Source organism: Oryctolagus cuniculus, chromosome 3 (assembly GCF_964237555.1).
Source record: "Oryctolagus cuniculus chromosome 3, mOryCun1.1, whole genome shotgun sequence".
Taxonomy (NCBI): Eukaryota; Metazoa; Chordata; class Mammalia; order Lagomorpha; family Leporidae; genus Oryctolagus; species Oryctolagus cuniculus.
The window spans coordinates 78,282,449-78,289,250 of record NC_091434.1 but is presented as its reverse complement, the minus strand read 5'-3'; the positions used below and the strand labels follow the sequence as shown (position 1 = coordinate 78,289,250).

Sequence of the window (6,802 nt, the reverse complement as noted above, 5' to 3'; positions counted from 1 at the left end):
TTGTACTTGTCCCCATTTCGAACCCCCAGCGCAGCCAGGCCCGAGGCCACGGGAGGCAGGGAAGAGGAAGGCGCGGCCGGCGGCTGGCAGGGGAAAGGCCCTACCCGGCACTGCGCTGGAAACTCCCTGCTCAGCTGTCCCTCCCGCCTTTACATAAATTCTCTGAATCACCTTTGCATAGAAAATAAAAGTGCTTTGTAAGGAAAGTCTGGAAGTGGCGGCGGGCTCTCAAGGCATCCCGCGAGGCCTCGGTCGCTGTCTGGGGGGGCCCCTGGTACGGCCTGCGGGTTGGGGCTGTCCTAAGAGGTTGCCATGGCCTGGGCCGGCGTGGCCGGCAGCAGCGTGCTCACGCCCAGAGCTGTGGCATGGGGTGGCCGCATGGGGTGGCTGTGGGGACAGCAGCAGCAGAAGTACAGCTTGCAGCCCGTAGCCAGCAGGGCGTGCAGCAGCACCACTGTGGACAGCAGCGCCACGGCCGACAGCCTGCTGTCCTCACGGACCACTGGCCAGAGAGTAAACACCAGCCCGGCGGCCGACAGCATCAGGGCCAGCGCTCCCAACAGCCATTGCAGCCACGGCACAGGGATGAGCCACAGGACCACAGTGCGGATGCAGACGACGAGGGAGTAACCGTAGACATACACGGTCTCCAGGAAGGTGTATGGCCCCACGCGATCCCGAACGGCCTTGCGCCACTGCAGGAAGTCCCACAGCACCAGCGGCAGGAGCCACTCATAGCAGTAGATGGTGATGCCTGCCACGGTCACTTTGTGGAACTGGGGGCTGTTGTGGATGGAGGGGTCCCTCTTCTGGGCCAGCACCAGGGTCAGATTGCCGGTGACAGCAAGGACGGACGAAGGCCAGGGTGGCACAGATCCAGAAGGGGCCGTAGAGATCTGGCCGGTTCCGCAGCCCGTGCCGGATGCAGTTGTGGCCAGGCCGCGCAGCAGGGAGCCCTTGATGCAGTCTTGGACCTGCCAAGTGTCCACGTCAAAGAAGCTCTGGTAGTAGCCAAAGGTCTCAAAACCCTCACTTTAAATCTGCATTATTCTCTCACATGTGGGTTATTTGGGGCTAATCCCTAAACCTCATATTTGAGGAAGTGAGACAAATCACCAAGCAAGAGAAGGTAGTACCTTCAATTTGAAGAAAACCAGTAAGTGGAACAAATGAGATTCTGACTCTGAAAATACTTAATAAATCTGAACTGGGACACAAATGAAAGACATTTAATTTATTACTTGGAATACATTTTTACAAACATAAGGTGCTGGGTCAAGAAAAGATAAAGATATGGAAAAAAAGTCATGATTTTTGTAATAATTCCTCCTTGAAGAAAAAAAAATAACAGGAATTAATTATAGCTGATGAAGGAGTTAATATATTTCATATTATATCAAAATATGCAAATAAATTAAAAAGGAAAATAAGCAGTAAGAAGCAAACAACTTTGAACTTTTTTTAAAGATTTATTTATCAATTTGAAAGTCAGAGTTATAGCAAGAGAGAAACAGAGAGAGAGGAGAAAGATTTTCCATCCACTGGTTTACTCCCTAAATAGCTGCAAAGAGTAGGGCTTGCCAGGCCAAAGGCAGGAGCCAGGAGCTTCTTTTGGGTCTCCCATGTGAGCGCAGGGGCTCAAGCACTTGGGCCATCCTCCACTGCTTTCTTAGTCCCCTTAGTAGGGAGCTAGATCAGAAGTGGAATGACCGGACTTGAACCAGCACCCATATGGAATGCCAGCACGGCAGACAGCAGCTTGACCTACTTTGCCATAGCACCAGCCCCAACTTTGGACAATTTTATTTCCAAACTTTTTATTTGCTTTTTCTGCTATAAAATCAGTGAGGCACAAAATAATACTGTGGTAAATTACTTTATCTCAAAAAGTATAATATAAAATGAAGTAATATATGCTAACTTATCTCTGATAGTTACATTATACTTCTCATATTTAATTTATATTTCTCCCAGAACTTACCCTTTTTCAGCTTTACCATTTATAATTTATCATATTTCTAATGAATTGAATCTCTTCAGTTATACATGATTTCCAGAAACGCTTGGTAACCATCTCATTGTTTTCTGCAGAAGTAGCTTTGGAAACAGTCAGAGTTTCCTAAGCATGCTTCCGCTAAGTGCCTTACAGCCTCAGATGTCTCCTGAACTGATGTCCACAGTAACACTGAGGAAGGCTTAATGATTTGTCCCTTGAGATTTTTCTGTTGGACTCTAAGAATGAAAGAAGTCTCCAGTAATACCTTTATGAAATGCGTAAGTCATGCTTTGTTAATGTTGATGAATTAAAGAAAGGCAATTTTCTACAACTCACCCTTTCTTGTACCAGCAACAATGCTCATAAGAAAAAGAAAGATTCCATTCTGGATCATCTCAAGCTGTAAAAAGGTAGCTGTTACTTATGCAGATATGCAAGCATATAGAACTCAAGCATGCCTCCAACCCTATTTCAAAACACAGAATTTCACTTCCTTCGGGAGAGATTTCTTGCACTAACCTATATAGCATTTGACACCTACATATTCCTCAAATTCCACACTTGATTCTAATATATCATTTTCTAAAAGTATTTGATCTATATTGCATACAATGTTATTTTAAAAGCAAATCAGTGTATTTAATATTATATTATAAGGATGAAGAAGATAAGTATTTGCGTCAACAGAGGTAATTTCAAACCCAGCAGATTTTTTTTTTAGATTTTAACAAGATTGATTAGAGTCGAAGACCTCCAGCCAGAGTGGCATGAGGGACACCATGAGAGGCAAAACCTGAAGGGACGGGTGGTATTGGGGTTTTTAAGTACAGTTTTGGAGAAAACAAAAATTTGACAATCAGGTTGACATTCAGTTACAAGGCAAGGACAAAACTCATCAAAAGACTCGATTTGTAATCTTTTTACACTGTCTGGCTTGCTCATGATAAAACAAAAGAGCCTTCAGGAGGATGGGATACCTAATTTTTTTTTACAGTAAGCTGGAAGATCAGAAGGAAGGAGTCACCACCCCCTTGCTATTCTTATAAGATTGGAAATTCCTAAGGAATGGGGCAGTTACTTTTGCCTTTCTAAGGGTAATTTTCTGGGGAAAAAACATTTTGCATCCTCAGTTTCCACTGGGACCAACCTGACTGCCCATTAACCCATCTGACTCCTCACATTTCCTCTCCCAGAAGAATGGACCCTAACTTCTGTTAGGGGAACTGGGAGATGACTGCTCTGGCTGCTTCATGCTGAAAAGGGGCGTTGGGAATGGCAGTCAAGACAGGATTCCAGCAAGAGATGGCCTCTGGAGGATTCGCAGTGCCAGCTTGCAGAAACTGCCTCCATCCAAAGTTTCATGTGCATGGCCATCTATCATTTCACTATTTCAAGTCTGGAGAAAGATTAGATACACAGGATCTAGAACAAAGGACAGAGTCATTAACTGAGGACCCAAGAAAGTTGCTGTCTAAACCACCAGGAAGTTTTCCCACTGAGAGGCAAATAGAAACTGACAGGAAGGGGACTTGATAATAATCAGGTGGGCTTAACAGCCTGGCCAGGTATAAGGCTCAGACCTCTCTCTCCACATGGAGTGCTGGAAGAGGCAAATGAGGGAGGTGTGGACCTCCTTAGGGAAGGAACCCTGTTGACTTCTGTTACCTAGCTGGCCTGGGAGGGGACCTGGCATCTCTAAAAGGAAATCTACCATTTTGCCTGCAATGTTACTGACCCCACTTGGCCATCCCCTCAGCAGTGGTTACTTTGGAAGCCGGGCCAAGTGAGGTTTTTTTTTTTAGCTAAAAGCCAACAAGGTCTGTATCTCTGACCCAGGAGTCCTTCAACCCCTAGGGCAGTTCCATTTCCAGGGACCCAGCTCATTGCTGGCAGAGCAGCCAGGACTTTTCATAGGCTGACTTCTGCTGAAGCCCTGGGTTTCCACATCAAAAAACCAATGCCATTTGTGGTGGACTGGTCTGTTAGGTCTCCTTGATGGTAGATCACTGTGTAAAGCAGCCATGAATCAGCCTGCGAACTGTCTTTACATTGCTTCTGCTGCCTACCTGGCTCTTCTCCCTCCTGGTTTCTGATAAAGGAGACCACAGAGGAAGCCTTTGAGAGGATGCAGGTGGGCCGGCGCCACGGCTCACTAGGCAAATCCTCCGCCTGCGGTGCCGGCACCCCGGGTTCTAGTCCCAGTTGGGGTGCTGGATTCTGTCCCGGTAGCTCCTCTTCCTGTCCAGCTCTCTGCTGTGGCCCAGGAGGGCAGTGGAGGATGGCCCAGGTCCTTGAGCCCTGCACCCGCATGGGAGACCAGGAGGAAGCACCAGGCTCCTGGCTTCGGATCGTCCCAGCGCGCTGGCCATAGCCGCCATTTGGGGGGGTGAACCAACAGAAGAAGGAAGACCTTTCTCTCTGTCTCTCTCTCACTGTCTAACTCTGCCTGTCAAAAAAAAAAAAAAAAAAAAAAGAGGATGCAGGTGAAGGAGACATTCAGTTCCATTCCTAATCTTTGGTGGTCTGTGCTAGGAATCTATAGTCACAGGCATGTTCTGAGAGTGGTTTTTCTATGAGGTAGACAAAGCCCATGAGGAAAGCTATGTCCTCACTTTAACATAAAACATGATGACAATCTTATCTATACAATCTGAAGTCATTAGTAAAACTTTCCCTTTGTTTGGTTTGAAAAGGGAAATTTTGCCTATTTATTGTGCCCATGGCAAAGTAAATCTAGGTGTGAAATCGTAATTTAAGCTCTCATTTTGGCTACGCTATTACTACAGAAAAATGTTAGCCATCCCCTTTATAAGGTCTAAAGATCAAACTGTACATCCTGGAGAGTCCTTCAGAATAGAATCAATTTCCCATCTTGAAGAGAATAGAGAAATGAGGAAACAGGTCACCATTTCCAGATCACTTACTGTCAATAACTTAATATCAAATGAAAACTTAGCAAGCAAAGTTTAACTGTTAAATAACAACTTATGAAAACCTTTATCAGAAGGTTCAATGCCTTCTATAAATTCTACAACAATAGTACATGTATTTGGAAACATTGCTTAAATATCTAAGGCAAGTGTAACTTGTTTGATCAGCAAATCCAAGTTCAAATATGTCAATGACTTAAACATTTTTAGTTTCTTTCAATCAACAAATTTAAGACATCTCATACAGAGATTTATTTAGGTAATGTGAACCAAAAAGTTATCTTTGAGTAATTTAGCAGCTGACCTTTGACTATCAGGTGCCCTGGGACTATGTCCATTCTCTACCACAAGACTGCTATATGGCTTTGGCCAAAGACATTACTCAGCCAAGATTCCATACCATAAACTAAAATTGTGAAATTTCTGTAAACATCACCTATGAATCTACAAATGCTCACGGAGAAAGATATGATATGTCACTTAGATTTATTTGGTTGCAAACTAAAGAAACTGACCAGCTAGCTGAGGTTAAACTGGAATTTATTAGAAGGATGTTGTGCGGTCCCACAGAAACTATGAGATGGTGGTTGAACAAGCAGACCTAAACAAGCAAGCAGCCTGCAGGTTCCAAGTAACAGGAAATAAGGAGCAATCTCCTCAGGTAGTCAATTTTTTTTTTTAACCCTTAATTCAAAATTCATATTCCTAGCACAAAGGATCCCTTAGGCCTATCACCACACATCACTGTCTAGAGGACTTCAAGCTTCTTGACTTAAAGTTTTCCTAAACTGACTCATCATGAGGAGGATTTATATTCAACAACAAGGGTCTATTACTAAATAGATTATAGTAGATTAATTAGAAATTAGATTATCTTAGGGTAGATTTAGAAGAGTTGATTCTAAAAAGCCATGGAAAATATAAGCAAAGAGCATTTAGTTGGATATTTAATATAACATAGCATTAGACATTTTACTGTAGGCATTATTTAAGGAATTTAGGATTAATATTATAAATGCTTTTCTTTATCAAGGAATGGAAATAATGGAGCACTGATTATGAGAACTGGTGATTCCATAGAAATTATTTTCAATAACAACTTGTGTTAATGGATCTGCCCTAAAATACTCAAAATAGCCAGAGAAAATACTTAGATACACAGGTTGGGTTGGATTTTTCAACTAATGGAGACAATATTGGCATGGTGTTTGTTCCAGCAGAGCCATCATTTAAATTTGATGGCATATGATACTATTTTTACCTAGCAGGTATCACCTCTTCCAAATCCCTCCTAAATTCCACCACCAGAAAGCCACTGCTCTGAGATGAGTTTTTCCTCTCTTTTCCATTCATATGTTCCATTGTTTGTTCATTATCACATAAATGCCCATTAGATGTAATCATCCATTAGAAAAGCATTAATATTGAATGCCTTCCTCTCAGAAGGCAACACAGACATCTCTGGGATGGTAAAGTTAAAAATCAACCAAAGAAAGTTCGGCACTGTGGCATGGCAAGTAAGGCTGCCACTTGCAGCGCCGACATCCCACATGGGTCCCAGTTCAATTCTCAGCTGCTCCACTTCTGATCCAGCTCTCTGCTGTGGCCTGGGAAAGCGATGGAAGACAGCCTAAGTCCTTGGGCCCCAACACTGGAGACCCAGAGGAGGCTCCTGGCTTCTGGCTTTGTATTGTTACAGCTGTGGCCATTGCGGCCATCCAGGGGTGAACCAGCAGATGGAAGACCTCTCTCTCTCTCTCGCTCTCGCTCTCTCTGTCTCTCTGCCTCTCTGTAACTCTTTCAAATAAATAAATAAATCTTAAAAGTCAAAGGAACTAAAGACTCACAGAGAGGAAAGCAAGGGAAAGAGGGCGCT

The 6,802-nt window shown here is 43.8% G+C and overlaps 1 pseudogene; it reads right to left on the bottom strand.

Annotated features, from left to right (window-relative positions):
• Positions 1-299: 299 nt before the first annotated feature.
• On the bottom strand, positions 300-6,288 carry LOC100341686 (protein YIPF2 pseudogene; annotated as a pseudogene).
• Between the last annotated feature and the right edge of the window lie 514 nt (positions 6,289-6,802).